The 16290-nt window shown below is 37.0% G+C and overlaps 1 protein-coding gene across 1 annotated transcript in view; it reads left to right on the top strand.

Moving 5' to 3' along the window:
• Positions 1-16290, top strand: part of PEX7 (peroxisomal biogenesis factor 7) — an 86554-nt gene that overhangs the window by 57676 nt on the left and 12588 nt on the right. The window lies entirely within an intron of this gene.

The raw sequence follows: 16290 nt of genomic DNA, 5'->3' as shown, positions 1-16290 counted from the left end.
CAAAAATCAAATTCCATTTCTCATTCCTGTGTTCTTAAATTTAAATAAATACATGCGTTTCTTTTTATTAGGAATTTAAGACATAATTCTTAGTTTAAAATGTTCTCATTAGACATTAGAATATTCTCATTAACATCAGAGTAATTGTTTGGAAATGACTTAATAGCATCTAAGAAGAGAAGGAATTGAAATCGTGCTGCATGAAATGGCATTGTCTTTAATGTAAATATAATGTGTTTCAAATGAACTCGTTCCTTTTCTGAGAAAAACTTTTATTACAGATTTTTTTAAAAATAAAATAATTCTACCTGTTTGCTTTCACAATTTAAAATAGGTTGTAATTTTCCTACATGAAGCAGTTGAAATGTGACAGTACCAAGACAAGGACCGTAGATGTTTTCCTTCTCGTCTATTTCTATTAAGCCATCCCTCTGATTCCCAGCCTGTTGGCAGCACATGGGCCACCACAACTCCCCCAGTCATGGCAGCTCCTCTCCCAGGTCTTAGAAGCACAAAGCGTTTTCTAAATCCTCCTCTACACATTGACCGCCTTATTAAAAGGGACTTTGTTTTTGATAGGATTTATTAATCACATTTTATCCGTCTTAAATAAGACATTTTATTACAAGGTCATGTATTTCTGTTTGTAGTCTGGTTGACTGCCACCCATCTCTTCCAGTCGAATAACCAAATTCTGTTTGGACTAAGGTAGTTGTTATTATGAACAAATAGAAGTAGAGAAGCAGGGGTCTTGGAGCGTGAAATAAGCAGCATGTTTAACGGCATGATGTACAGTTCAGCTGTGCTAGAAATCTCCCCTGAGTTAATTCATAGTAGGGCTGACTTGGAATAGAAGGGGCCTGAGAAATAAGGCCGCTCCCTCTCATTCATTTATTCTTTCCCCTGATATCTTCATATATGTCACATCCTGTGCTAGGTACTGGGGATACAGTGAGGAATAAAAATAAACATGGGCCCTGCCTTCGTAAAGCATTTAGTCCACAATTGTATCAAATCATCTCGCAAATGAATGTAAATGGGTGGCTGTGACCTGCTTTTGGAGGAAAAGGGCATTGTTCCTCATGAGTTCATGATCAGGATAGATATGTGACGTAGTTAAGAAATCTGTAAGGAAGTAAGGCTCATCTGAGAGCTGAGGAATGAGTAGATGTTGGCTGTATGAAGAGACAGAAGGAACATTTAAACTGGCAAAAGCAATAGTATGTTATAGACCTGTGATGGGAGGGGGCATGGCTAGTCCTTGAGAATCAAAGAAATTATTTCTTCCTTATTTACGGTATATTATTCAACATTAGAATTTAAGAAAATGTATTTGTTTACTTGTCATATATTTAAGAATTGAGTTTAAGATTATTGATGAGTTCCCATTGTGGCTCAGTAGGTTACGAAACCAACTAGTATCCATGAGGATGCAGGTTCAATCTCTGGCCTTGCTCAGTGCGTTAAGGATTCGGCCTTGCTGCAAGCTGCAGCGTAGGTGGCAGATGCAGCTTGGATCTGTCATTGCTGTGGTTGTGGCATAGGCCAGCAGCTGCAGCTCTAATTTGGCATCTAACCTGGGAACTTCCATGTGCTGTGGGTGTGGTCCTGAAAAGACAAAAAAAAAAAGATTATTAACTAAATTTTAGGTTTCTCTTTATTCTTCAAATTTTTTTTTATATACTTTTTCCTGTGCATTATGGGTCATATAAATGAAATATTGAAGTGTTTATATTCTTTAATGTATCTTTTATTATTATTATTAATATATTTTTAATCTTTTAGAAGTATTATTACATAGTTACTATTTCTCCATTTCTCTTAGTACTCTGATATTTCTTCTCTTTTCCTCTCTCATATTTATTAACTGCTATAGCTGTGTAAGACAAGAAATTAAAGTGTGGTGTGAGAAGTGCTGAAAAGAGGGGGTAAAGAGTACTTTGAGATAATATGCACTCATTCATTTATCATTTATCATGCACAGTGTCATTCATAAACATTTGTCAGGTGCCTAGTAGGTGCTGAGCATTGTTCTAAACACTAAGAAAAGTGAACAAAACAGACTAGATCCCTCATCTCACAGAGCTTATAATTGAAGAAGTCATATAATAAATGAATAAACAAGATGATTTTATATAGTAGTAATTCTATTCAGAATTTGATCACTATGTTAGAGAATGAGGGGAGAGGAGATATTTTTGCTTGAACGGCCTGGGGAAAGCTCTCTGAGACAGTGAAAATTGAGCTGAAGACTGAATAATGAAAGGAAACCAGCCATCCCAAAATCTAAGGGGAGAATTTATTTTTTTTTTAAGGCATGGCTCTTTTTTTTTTTAACTTTTTTTTTTTGTCTTTTTAGGGCCATACCTGCAGCATATGGAGGTTCCCAGGCTAGGGGTCAAGTTGGAGCTATAGCTGCCAGCCACAGCCACAGCCACAGCAATGCAAGATCTGAGCCACATCTGCGACCTACACCACAGCTCACAGCAATACCAGATCATTAACCCACTGAGCAAGGCCAGGAATTGAACCCGCAACCTCATGGTTCCTAGTCAGATTTGTTTCTGCTGCACCAAGATGGGAACTCCCCCCAGGGGAGAATATTTTTGACAGAGGAAACAGCAAAGGTCAAGTCCTGGAGATGGTAATGGGTTTGGTGTGATTAAGGGACAGAAAGAAGGCCTGTGTGTCTGGAGCCTAGTGAATGAGGGGAAGAGTGGTAGGACCCAGGCAGGGGCAGGTTCTGTAGCACCTTGTTGTCCACACTTTGACTTTCTCTGAAATTTTGTTATAAAGCCAATGGAGATTTAAAAGCAGAAGAATAATGGACACTGATGGGTATTTTGTGTTTTATTAATCGAGGTATATAATTGATATATAAAAGTATATTAGTTCCAGTGTACAAGATAACATTTTGATATTTTTGTATACGGCAAAAGGATCACCACAGTAAGAGGAGCTATCATCACATAGTTACCAACAAATTTTTTTTCTTGGAGTTCCCATCTTGGCTCAGTGGTTAGCAAATCCGACTAGGAACCAGGAGGTTTCGGGTTCAATCCCTGGCCTTGCTCAGTGGGTTAGGGATCCAGCATTGCTGTGAGTTGTGGTGTAGGTTGCAGATGCAGCTTGGATCCTATGTTGCTGTGGCTCTGGTATAGGCCGGGGGCTACAGCTCCGATTAGACCCCTAGCCTGGGAACCTCCATATGCCTCGGGAGCAGCCATAGAAATGGCAAAAAGACAAAAAAACAAAAAACAAAAAAAATTTTTTTTTCTTGTGAGGAGGACCTTGAACATCTACTTGCTTATCAACTTTCAAATGTACAATACGTATTACTAACTATAGTCACTATACTATATATTACGTCCCCATGACTTTTTAATCTTATAACTGAAGTTTGTACCTTTTGACCCCCTTCGCCATTTCACCTCACCTCCCCTTACTTCCTACCTCTGGCAACTACCAGCCTGCTCTGTATCTATAAGCTTGGTTTTTTGGTTTGGGGGGCTTTTTGGATTCCACATGTAAATGCAATCATACAGTTTTGTCTTTCTCTGTCAGACTTATTTCACATAACATAGTGCCCTGAAGGTCCATCCATTTATTACAAATGGCAAGATTTCATTCTTATGGCTGAATAATATTCCATTATATATATTTTTATTGGAATATAGTTAATGTACAATATAATGTTAGTTTCAGATGTACCACATAGTGATTTGATACTTACATTACAAAATGATCACCATGATAAGTCTAGTAACATTTTGTCCCTACACAAAGTTAGTATAATACTGACCACATTCCTTATGCTGTATGCTATATACTGATGGCTTATTTATTTTAAAATTGCAAGTTTATACCTCTTCATCCTCTTCACCTATGTTCCCAACCTCCACTTTCTCCCCTTTGGCAGCCACCCATTTTTTCCTCTGTATCTGTGAGTCTATTTCTATTTTGTTTTGTTTTTTGGATCCCACATTTAAGTGAGATCATAAGGTATTTGTCTTTCTGTATCTGACTTATTCCACTTAATATACTACCCTCTAGATCCATACGCGTTGTTACAAATGACTGGCTTCCTTTTTTAGGGCTTGGTAATATTCCTCTCTGTGTGTATGTGTGTGTGTGTGTGTGTGTGTGTGTGTGTACACAAACACCACATCTTCTTTATCCATATGTGGACACTTAGGTTGCTTCCATATCTTGGCTATTGTTAAATACTGCTTAGTGAACATTGGGATGCATATACCTTTTTGAATTAGTGTTTTCAATTTCTTCAGATAAATACCTAGAAGTGGAATTCCTGGATCTTATATAGTTCTGTTTTTAATTATTTGAGCAATCTCCTTGTTTTTTCCATAGTGCCTGCATCAATTTGCACTCCTACAACAGTGAACAAAGTGTCACTTTTCTCCACATCCTCTCCAACATTTATTATTTCTTATCTTTATGATAATAGCTATTCTCACAGTTGTGATATCTCATGGTTCTGATTTGTATTTCCCTGATGCTTAGTGATGTTGAGCACTTTGTCATGTATCTATTGGCCATCTGTATGTCTGCTTTAGGAAAATGCTTTTTCTCTTCTGCCCAATTTTTAATCAGATTTTTTTTTTTTTTTGCTGTTGTGAGTTCTTTATATATTTAGGATATTAACCTCTTATTAGATACATGATTTGCAAATATCTTCTCCCATTCAGTAAGTTACCTTTTCATTTTGTTGATGATTTCCTTTACTGTCTAGAAGCCTTTTGGTTTGGCATAGTCCTGCTTGCTTATTTTTGCTTTTGTTGCCTTTGCTTTTGGAGTTGGATCCAAAAAAATTATTACCCAGACCAGTGTCAAGGAACTTACTGTGTATGTTTTCTGCTAGGAGTTTTAGGGGTTTTACAGGTTTTACATTCAAATCTTTAATCCATTTAGAGTTAATTTTTGTGTATGGTATAAGTTTCATTCTTTTGCACATGGCTATCCAATGACTTGTGTTTTTAAAAGATGATTCTGGCTGTTGTGGGAAGATAGACCATAAGTATGACTAGGAGCTAGGAGGTCATCTTGGAATATCTTGAAGTAATTCAGGCAAAAGAGAGTGGTGAAGTAAAATATGAGATGTAGAGATAGAAATATTCAGGTTAAATTGCTGGAAAATTCATATGGTTCAGCTTAACATTTTTTAAGATAGTGATTGTAGGATTTGCTGATGGATTGGAACTAGGCTATGAGAAAAACAGAATCAGGGATTATTCTTAAGATTTAGATCTGGAAAACAAGGTGAGCAGTTGTTTAATTTACTGCAACAGGGGAAGAGAAAGCAGTTTCGGAAAGAAACAATCAAGAGATAGGTTTGAAACGTCTCCTGTTAAACATTCAAATAGGGATAGGCAGTTCCATATAGGCAGTTCACCTCAGGGAAGAGTTAAAGCTAGAGATACAACTTTTGGAGTTTTCAGCATATAAATTATTTTTTTGCTTTTTAGGCTGCATCCATGGCTAGGGGTCACTCGGAGCTACAGCTGCCGGCCTACAGCCACAGCAATGCGGAATCAGAGCCCTGTCTGTGACCTACACCACTGCTCATGGCAACGGCAGATCCTTAACCCACTGAGCAAGGCCAGGGATCAAACATGCATTCTCATGGATGTCAGTCGAATTCATTTCCTCTGTGCCACAACAAGAACTCCAGCATATAAATGATTTTTAAAGTTTTGGGGCAGAGTGAAATTATCTAGAGAGAATATGTAGGAGAATAGGCTCAGAAGAAACTCTACAAGTCTGAAAGAAGAGAATTTCAGCAAAGGGGATTGAGGAGGAGGGGCCAGTGAGGTAGAAGACTGTGAAAGTATGGTATCTTTGACGTTCAAAGAAGAAAAAAAAGTTCAAGAAGGAAGAAATTCTCACATGTTGCTGGTGAGAATGTAAAATGTTGTAGTTACTTTGGAAGAGTTTGATAGTTTTTTAAAAAGTTAAGTGAAAATTTGCCATAATCTCAGCAATTACCCTCTTAAATATATACCCCAAAGAAATGAAAATAAATGTCCACACAAAGACTTGTATGTGAATGTTCATAGCCAGCAAATGGGAGCAGTTCAAATGTCCATCACCTGATGTGTAGATAAACAAAATGTGATGTGTCAATATAGTATGTTGGAATAAAAAGGAGCCATTTGAGGGACTTCCCATTGTGGTCAGGGGAAATGAATCCGACTGGTAACCATGAGGTTGTGGGTTCCATCTCTGGCTTCCTCAGTAGGTTGAGGATCCGTTGTTGCCGTGAACTATGGTGTAGGCTGCAAGCTCAGATCCTGTGCTCGGATCCTAAGATTTTTAGATCTGGAATCTGTGTTGTCATGGCTGTGACATAGGCCAGCAGCCGTAGCTCTGATTCAACCCCTAGCCTGGGAACTTCCATATGCTGCGAGTGTGGCTCTCAAATGCAAAAAAAAAAAGGAACCATTTGATACCTGCTACAACATGGATGAGTCTCTAAAGTATTATGCTAAAGGAAAGAAGCCAGATGTAAAAACTCCGTATTATATAATTTCATTTATATAAAATGTCCAGAAAAAGCATATCTATAAGATAGAAATGAGGTTAATGGTTATCTGGGCAGAGAATGAGAATGGTAATTGTCTGCAGATGGACACAAAGGATCTTTTGGGAATGATCGAAGTGTTCTAAAATTGGATTGTGGTTAATAGTTGAACAGCCTTATAAAAATCATTGAATTGTACACTTAAAGTGGGTGAATTTTATGCTGATTAATTTGTACCTCACTGAAGCCATTGAAAAGAAAAAGAGGAAATGGATAGGAATTCTGGTTTTTCCTAAGCAATTAAAAAAATGAAACAGCACCAGACAAACTACAAAATCAGAATTTTGTGAGCCTATCAGAGAGCTGAAGTGACAAGGAAAAAAATTAGCCTGAAATGCAAAGAGAGACAGACCCTTTCTCCAAGGAGGGATGGGACACTAGGACTATTTTGCTTGTGGCAGAGCACAGAAAGAAGACACAGCTGCTTTCCAACAAGGATCTAGTAGAAAAGGTGAACAACATTTGTGAATAAATTAGAGATTTAAGCAGAGAGGTGAAAATATACGAATCAAGTGAAAATAGTAGAAAAAATTTAAAAGTACAGTATCAGAGATGCAGTCTTTATACCTATCAGAAGACTCAGCAGTGAACGTAAGTCACTAGAAACTACCAAAGCTTAAACAAAAGGAAAAAACAAGAATGAGGCAAATAAAAGAGAAGAGAGCATCCAAGAACTGTGGGACAATATGATATGTTCTTACATATATGTAATTTGAGTCCAGAAGGAGAAAGAGAATAGCGATTTAAAGAGAATTTTCCAAAATAATGACAGCTGTCAAACCACAAATTCAAAATCCCAGAGAACTCCAAGCAGGATTTAAACAAACAAATAAAACATCAGGGCTAACCCATATTCAAACTGCTAGAAAACAAAGATAAAGAGAAAATTTTAACAGAAGAAAAGAGAAACATACTCAGAAGAATAGAGATAAGAATCACAGGAGCTCCCGTTGTGGCTCAGCAGTTAACAAACCTGACTGGCATCCATGAGGATGAAGGTTCGATCCCTGGCCTTGCTCAGTGGGTTAAGGATCCAGCATTGCCATGAGGGTGTGGTGTAGGTCACAGACGTGGCTCAGATCCCGTGTTGCTGTGGCCCTCATGTTGGCTGGCGACTGCAGCTCCAATTTGACCCCTAGCCTGGGAATTTCCATATGCCACGGGTATGGCCCTAAAAAAGAAAGAAAGACCAAAAAAAAAAAAAAAAAAGAAAAGAAAGAATTACAGCAGAATTGTAGTCTTAAATCATATAGCCCAGAAGACAATGAAATGTTTTAGAGCAGTAGATGAAAAACTGTGAACTCTGAATTCCACACCCAATGAAAATACCTTTTAAATATAAAGAGGAAATAAAGAAATTTTCAGACAGAGGAAAGTAAGAGCAAATCTGTGCTACAAGAAAAGTTTAAAGATGTTGTGTCCAAAGAAATAAGCCCAGACCAAAACATGAAACTATGGAAAGAGAGAGGAGGAAAGGGAAGGAAGATGGAAGGATGGAGGGAGGGAGGAGAGGAAGGAAGAAGAGAGAAAGGGAAAGAGGGGAGGGAAAGAAGGGAAAAAAAGTAAATCTCTGAAAATGGCAAAAATGAAGCAAATATACCACTTTTTAACTTAATTTTTATCACTCTGAAAAATAATTAATTGCCTAAAGCAAAAATAGTATTGTATTCCATATCTTTGCATACAGTATATTGTGGAGTTTATAATATAGGCAGAGGTAAAGTATATGACAATAACAGAACAAGGGAAGAGAGGGAGGAATTAGAAGTATACTGTTGTAAACTTATTACTACATGTGACATGATATGATACTATTTGAAGGTAGATTGTGATAACTTCAAGATGTATATTGCAAACTCTATGATAGCCTCTAAGAAATTTTAGAAAAAGAGCTATCACTAATAAGCCAGTATTTGAGGTGACTACAAAAATCAGTTTAGCATAGTAAATCCATATGGAAAAATGTACAGCCAACAGTATTCTCAATGGTAAAAGACAGAAAACTTTTCCTTTAAGATGCTCCCTTTCACCATTTTTATTCAACATAGTATTGGAAGTTCTAACCAGAGCAATTAAATTAATCAAGAAAAAGAAATAAAAAGCATCTAAATTGAAAAGGCAGAAGTAAAATTACCTGTGTTCGCAGCATGATCTTATATGTGGAAACCTTGGAATCCAACCATTTCATCAATTATATTCAATGTAAATGGAGTAAACACCCATATTAAAAGTGATAGATAGTGAGAGACTTTGAGAAGACTAGGTCAAGAGTATGTGACCCTATTGGATTTAGGTTTTGAAGAGATGTTAGTTTTGTTTTTTTTTTTCTTGACCACATCTGCAGTATGCAGAAGAGTTCCCGGGCCAGGGATTGAACCCATTCCACAGCAGAGACCCAAGACACAACAGTGAAAATGCCAGATCCTTAACCTGCTGAGCCATAAAGGAATTCTTGAAGGAGAGACTTTTAAACTTCAAGTCCAGAGTTCCTGTTGTGACTCAGCAGGTTAAGAACCTGACGTAGTGTCTGTGAGGATGCATGTTCGATCTCTGGCTTTGCTCAGTGGGTTAAGGGTCCAGTGTTGCCTCAAGCTGCAGCATAGGTCACAGAGGCAGCTCAGATCTGGTGTTGCTGTGCCTGTGGCATAGGCTGGCAGCTGCAGCTCCAATTCGACCCCCAGGCTGGAAACTTCCATATGCCATAGGTGCAGCTGTAAAACACACACACACATACACACACACCCCAACACACACCAACTCCAAGTCCTGTATAATATTTTCACTGATGAGTTTATACTATTTTTCTCCCTGTAAATTTATCTTTAAAAGTTTATCCTTTTTTCACCTTCATTCTATTTATATTCAGTCTTAAACTTTAAAACTTTCAAACTAAGACCATGATCTCAACCAATATGGTTTTTTTTTTAAAATCTAACATTAACACCTTTTAACCCAAACATTTGTTTTATTTATATTACTAATGTATGTTTTTAACCAAGAAATATTAAACTCCTTTCTAAAAGAAATAAGAATCAAATTCTTAGTGCATATCCCTATTTTTCTCTCGGTTACTGTATTTGTTATCAATTGCTATATAACAACTCCCAAAACTTAGTGGCTCAAACAATTTTTTTTTCCTTCACAATTCTGTGAGTGAGCAATTTAGGCTGAGCTCAGCCAAGCAGTTCTTCTCTTGGTCTCACCTGGGGTCACTCATGTGGCTCCAGTGATCTGGTGTCTTAATCAGGGCTGAGTGGTCTCACATACATGTGTGGGATTTACCAGTGCTTGTCTTCTGAGCTGTGATCTCCAGATGAGCCCAGGCTTCTTCATCTAGCAGTTATAGATTCCAAAAGGGGGAGAGCAAAAGCTGCAAGGCATCTTCAGGGATTAGACTTTGAAGTCACACCACATTCCTTCTGTGGCCATGCAAGTCACAAGGCCAGCTCAGATTCAGACATCTCTGCTTCTTGATTGGAATAACTGCAAAGAATTTGTAGCCATTTAAAATGGTTACCAAAGGGGACAGATGGGGGGGTAGGGATGGACTAGGGGTTTGGGATTGGCATGTACACACTGTGGTATATGGAATGACCAGTTAACAGGGATGTGCTGTATCACACAGGGAACTCTACCCAATATTCTGTGATAATCTATATAAAAAAAGAATCTGAAAAGGAATGGATGTGTGTATATGTGTAACAGAATCACTGTTGTACAGCAGAAACTCTCAAAACAATGTAAATCAACTATATTTCAATAAAATTTTTAAAAATAAAATCAAACCTATCACATTAATTTTTTGTTGGTATAGTTGAGAGTTTATTTTTGACATATTTATCCTTTATCCCCATAAATATGTATTTAAATTTACTGATTGCATGTTAATTTATATCACGTGCATGTTAATTGCCCCTCCTACCTCTTCATGTGGCCTCCTCTTTGTCTTCTGGAGTAGGATATCTTTTTTAAGGTTTCCGGTCCATTTGGTTGAAGATTGCTCAGCCTTTAGTTGTGAATTTCATTGTTTTTAGGAGAGAAGTTGAGCTCCAGTCCTTCTATTCCGCCATCTTAATCCCATCTCCCGCATGTTAATTTAATTTCACTCTTTGTTCATAGTTTATTGTCTTAGAATCTTTCTTTCACCTCTTACAAAGTACCTTTCCATTTGCTTTCGAAAACTTGTCTCTTGTGATCTTAACAGCTGTGGGACTTCGCTGACATTATTTTGGGCTCCATGTCTTAATATATTCCCTGTCTTAAAAGAGATTTTTCTTGTATTTATAATTTTCTATTTATAATTTTCTTTTTAGCTTCTCCCTTCTTAGAGATCTGAAAAATGAGATCCAAAGACATTCTTGTATTATAGCCTCCTTTCTTTTTGACAGAATGTAAGATCTTGTCTTTAAAGGTTTAAAACTTGACCAGTAAGTGTCTGGGGTCATTCTTTAAGGATAATTGCTGAAAAATACTCTCTGCCCTCTCTTGTTAACCAGGCTGAAGTCATCTTCCACATTGGAAAATTTTTCTTTGAATTTCTTTCCTCTGATCATGATTTGTATAGTCCTGGCATTTTCTCTTTTCTCTCTTATTATTTCTAAATTGGAAACCTTTTTTTTTCTCATTTTAGACTTATGATTCTAGACATGTACTATAGCTATGTGTATAATTGGGATTTTCTGAATTAATGTATTTTTAGAATCCTTGACTGTGCTCTGCAATATCAACCCTGCTCTTTTGGATGCTGATATATATTTAGTATTTATAAGTTGGGTTTATATCATTATATATTCCTTTTGGAAGATAGCTATTTCTTTTTTAAATATCTTTTTTTTTTTTTTCCATTTTTGACCGCCCTGTGGCATATGGAGCTCCCAAGCCAGGGATCAGATCCAAGCCACAGCCTTAACCTAAGCCAAGGCTGTGGCAGTGCTGGATCCCTAACCCACTGTACCAGGCTGGGGATCGAACCTGCATCCCCACGCTCCTAAGACATTGCCAATTCCAGCTGCACCACAGCGGGAGCTCCTAAATATCTTTTAAAGTAGACATTATTAGTTCATTCCAAGATACACTATGTATGTATTCAACAAATTTATCTTTTTTTCCTATGATGAAATTGGGAAACGGTATTTAGAAGAAAGAAAAAAGACTACCCATGGTCTTGCCATTCTGGAGAGAATCTCTCTTATACCATACAAACTTGTTTCTTTTCAGTCCTTTTTAGGGAATTTTTATTTGAAGTGTAATACCCATATTAGAAAATGGACATATTTTAACTGTGAGACTCGATAAGCTATCAAGAAGTGACCACACCTGGGCTTCCTCCCAGATCTTATCCCCTCTCTCCTTCCCAAAGGAAGGACTCTTCCAGTCATTTTGTGTACTTATTTTTCATAGTCGTGATTATACTACATATATGCATTTATCTTCTGGGATTCCCAAATACTTGGCACACATATTCTTTAATAAGTGAACTTCCTAGTCTATCCATAATTAGGAACATGTAGGTACAATAAAGATTTTTCCTTAAAATGGGGCAAAAGAAATTTTATGTATTTTCATTTTGTTTCAGTGGAAGATTCTTAGATTTAGTTTTGATTTGAACTAGTTCTGTTGGTGTGTTTTTGAGTATTTTTGGCCTTGATGTTTTAGTAAAAAAAAAAAAAATAGCAATATATGTGTATATACTGATTCATGTTATATGCCTGAAACTGATGTTATATATCCATTCTATCCCAATTTTAAAAAGTAAAATAATAAAGAAACAACAGAAAAATTAGGGTATCATTAAAAAAGTCAACTAATGGTTTGATTCAAATTCCTATTCCTGCAATCTTAGATATCAGGTTTAAATGTTGACAGTGGATAAAATATTTTAAAATTCTCAGTATAAAGTTGGAAAAATCAGAGTTTAGAAGATGATTAGCATTATTGATAGTTAGGATATCTGTATCCTTTTCACCTTTAATCTGAGGTGATATTTTCTGCATCTGTCACAGACTAGCTTTAGAGTTGAAAAGAGCATGTGCCAGAAGCTAAGCATCCAGTATCCTCAGGCATTAGTCTAGTGTTTCCTCTTTGATGCTTTCATAATTGTGTAATTTTTAGCTTAAAATTGTGTACCAACTGCTTGTTTTCCCCCAGCCATAAAACATTCCCCAGGCCCAGATCTGGAGGATCTTGGCATTACCCTGTGTCTGCTGCCCGGTACACTCCACGGACAGTCCCCATAGTGAGAACTTCCAGAATTGTTGACATCCTAGCCTCTGCTGCCTCTTGGCTCCCATTCCCAAAACAGTTATTCACTCTCTTACTCATTTTTTCTTTCTCTAGACTATAGAGCATTGCTTCTTTAAAAACAAGCGAAAGTGCTGACTTGACACACGACAGATTACGTTTTCAAAAAAACTTCGTTTGGGCTCTTGGTCCTACTCAACTTGGCTTTAAAGCCTTTTTGTTTTTCTACCCAGTTCTCCACAATATCTTGTTCAACCCTCTATAATATCATTAACACTGGGCTTTTGTCCTTATCTCCTACCTTATTGTAAAAATAGACAAGAATGAATATCTTCTTCCAGGTCTATCACCTCAAAATAGTTATGTTCCATCTCTTATGTTTTTTAAGATCTTTAGTCAGTTTTTTTCTACTTTCAAAACTCACGTGACCCCACTGTCTTACCTCCCTGCCAGTAAATTCAGTTCCTCTTTTATTATCAGATGTCAAGAATTAGTAGTTTACCTGTTGCTTTTAATTTCTCAAAGTCATCACTCTTTTAAGCCCCTGTATCTGTCTCCCTTTCATTATTCAATTGAAGCTAAGCACGAAAAAGGTCACCAGTAAAAGTTCCTGAAAACCAAATTAGCCTTTTCTCAGATTTTTCTTTTTTTAGCTATATAATTTTGATTTTTTTAAAAAAGAAAACTCATCCCCTCCTATCTCTTTAATGCTAACCATTCCAACCAGTTGTTTTTTCCTAAATACCTCCATCTCTTTTGCCAGTTCCCATCCTTCCAAAAGCAGATATTCTCCAATATCCAGGTCTTAGTCCTCTTACTTGTATGCACCTTCTTCTTGAAGCTGGCATTTAATTGTATGCTAGTGATACTGGACCCATTTGTCCAATTGCCTTTATTGTGTGATCTCAATAGATGTTTTATTCCTTTTCCTTCAGTATTCCTAACCTGGTCATTGATTGCATGATGGGACCAGATTAGAGACCTGGGAAACCATCCTAGTTTTCTAGTTTCTCTTTGTACCCCTAAATTCAGATGGGCACCAAGTTTATGAATTTTTCCTCACCAATGTCTCTGAAATCGTGCCCCTCTAGCTCCACCTGCCTTAGATAAGCGTCTGTTAGTATCTCTGCCATGGATTACTGCAATCATCTCCTAAATGGTCTCTAAGCTCATTCCATCATTCCATTGATTTCTTGGCATTGTTTATGGGGAGAGGTTCCCATAATGCAAATCTGATTTCCTCAGTCCTTGACCTGAAATATATCAGTGACCCCATTAAAGGCAGGACAAGGATGAGATTTGCCACCATTACTACTATTACCAGGGTTCTCAAATTTGTTGCTAATTAGTAATAGGAGAAAACAAAATGGAATATAAATATTTTTAAAAGGTAGAACATTTTATCATTATTTGTACTTCATACGATTGTTGAATGTTAAAATCAAAGAACATCAACTTTATTTTATTTTTTTAAGGGTCGCACCCGCGGCACGTGGAGATTCCCAGGCTGGGGGCCGAATCCGAGCTGTAGCTGCTGGCCTACACCACAGCCACAGCAACACCAGATCCGAGCCACGTCTGCGACCTACACCACAGCTCGTGGCAACACCAGATCCTTAACCCACTGAGCAAGGCCAGGGATGGAACCCACATCCTCATGGATACTAGTCAGGTTCGTTAACCACTGAGCCACAACGGGAACTCCGAGAACATCAACTTTAAACAGTAAACAGTAAAAATATACTAAAATGCATACTGTGTAGATACAGTAATTGTCAGTTAGAAAATAAAATGGGAAAAATTACTTTTACATGGCAACAACTATGTGTATGAATGATAAATAGAAAAATAAAAATTTTTAAATGTTCAGGACTCTAGATAAAGAAAATCATATACCTTCACTAAAGGACCTTTAAAAAAGATGAGAATAAATGAACAGACATAATATGCTATTACAACAGAATACTTTTTTTTGTCTTTATGAATGTCATTTTTTTAGGCCTTTCTCATTTAGTAAAGATACTACATTTGCCTCCTAACAGGTCTTGCTCTTTCTGGAATGCATGACCAGCTACTCCTGTGATTGCTTTTTAACTACTCTGAACATTGGCTTTCTGCCATTCTCATTTCATACCAGTTTCAATTTACAAATCAGCACAGTTGAATGGTCATCTTCATCACGTCCTCTCAGAAACCTTTCAAGAGGCAGCTCATTACCTCCGGGATAGAATCTGAACTGTTAGTCTTGCTTTCAAGATTCAGTATAATCTGTACTGCTTTCTAATTTTATATCTCACCATCCTGGGTAATCTCCTTGTTTCACAGCTATTTTTTTTTTTTTTATGGTCATGCCCATGTGTTTTGCCACTTTCCTTTGTTCTCCTCCACTTCTGCTTGTGCAAAGTATTTCTTTCCAAGTCCAGGACAAGGTTTTCTTTCTTCGCTCCTTTCCCTTCTTTTGCGTCAGTAAATATTTGAGTATCAGGAGTTCCCCCATGTAGCTCAGCAGGTTAAGAACCTAGCTAGTACCCATGAGGATGAGGGTTCAATCCTTGGCCTTGCTCAGTGGGTTAAGGATCCGGCCTTGCCTAATGCAAGCTGCGGTGCAGGTCGCAGATGCAGCTCAGATCTGGTGTTGCTGTGGTGGTGGCGTAGGCCAGCAGCTGCAGCTCCAATTCAACCCTTAGCCTGGGAAACTTCCATATGCTGTGGGTGCAGCCCTAACAAAGAAAAAGAAAATTTGAGTACCATCTGTGTGCCAGGAGTTAGTGAATTAATGCAAACTCCCTGATATATGTGTACTAAGTAAATGTTGAATGAATGAATGAATGAATGAAAGTCCTTTTTTATAGTATATTAGTCAACACTTTTCTTACTTTTACTTAAACTCCATACTGATTAACATAATAAATCAGGTTCTTCTCTGTAGTCACTTCCTTCGGGAAGCTGGTTGAGTAAATGAGACATGTTTTCTTTAGCCCATAATTTAATACACTGTAGCATAATGTCTGGCTGCTTTTCAAAATTTAGATTTGACTATTTTTGATTCTTTCATTCTCCTTGTATCCCTCTGCTTATTTCTCTTGTTCATTTTTGCTAGAGAGGTCATATGTCACACAGATAATTATAGTAGATTGAACAAGTTTCCCAAGGGCAAAAGCCAGTTGTCCACAAAATTGAGGGAAAGGATTATAATGATAAATAGGAAATGGAGAACTCGTCAATAAAATAAATCTCTTAATGGGTCCATAGGAATTCTTTGCTATATTAATAGCCATATTAAATCATTTGAAGTAAGTTAGCTTATCAGTGGCATGTGTAAACATTTTAATAAAATGGAGAAAATTGATTCATTAAGAAATAAAAATTTATTTTGTAAATTACATGTATTTAAAGTTCTATATTTTCATTATTATGTTTCCTTTTCCAAAATTTACATTTACAGGATCAAT

The sequence above is a fragment of the Phacochoerus africanus genome, chromosome 2, assembly GCF_016906955.1.
Source record: "Phacochoerus africanus isolate WHEZ1 chromosome 2, ROS_Pafr_v1, whole genome shotgun sequence".
Taxonomy (NCBI): Eukaryota; Metazoa; Chordata; class Mammalia; order Artiodactyla; family Suidae; genus Phacochoerus; species Phacochoerus africanus.
This window is presented reverse-complemented; position numbering and strand designations above follow the sequence as displayed.